This window comes from Ipomoea triloba, chromosome 16 (assembly GCF_003576645.1).
Source record: "Ipomoea triloba cultivar NCNSP0323 chromosome 16, ASM357664v1".
In the NCBI taxonomy this organism is placed as follows: Eukaryota; Viridiplantae; Streptophyta; class Magnoliopsida; order Solanales; family Convolvulaceae; genus Ipomoea; species Ipomoea triloba.
In genome coordinates this window covers 17819911-17820466 of record NC_044931.1, presented here as the reverse complement: position 1 = coordinate 17820466, position 556 = coordinate 17819911, and positions in this window count along the sequence as shown.

Genomic DNA, 556 nt, shown 5'->3' with positions numbered 1-556 from the left:
TGCCTAATTAAATTTTTAGGTAAAGTTCGATGGTCTTTTTGACACATTTAAGGCAAAAAAAGTGACATTACATTTATCTGTTATTACAGGTCACTAATAGATAATTATTTCTTGATGAACTAAATTGACATTTTTATTTATCTAATTGTAACTTTAAAAAGTTTGAGGACCTAATTGATTTTTCAGGTAAAGTTTGATGTCCTTTTTGACACATTTTATGCAAAAAAAAACAAGAAAAAAAGTGACATTATATTTACCTGTTATTACAGGTCACAAACAGGTAATTCTTCCTTGATGAACTAATTTGACAATTTTATGTAACTAATTGCAACTTTAAAAAGTTTGAGGGCCTAATTGATTTTTCAGATAAAGGTTGATAGCCTAATTGACACATTTTATGCAAGAAAAAGTGACATTTACGTTTACCTGGTATTACATATCACTAACAGGTAATTATTCCTTGATGAACTAAATTGACATTTTTATGTACCTAATTGCAATTTTTAAAAGTTTGAGAGCCTAATTGATTTTTCAGGTAAAGGTTGATAGCCTAATT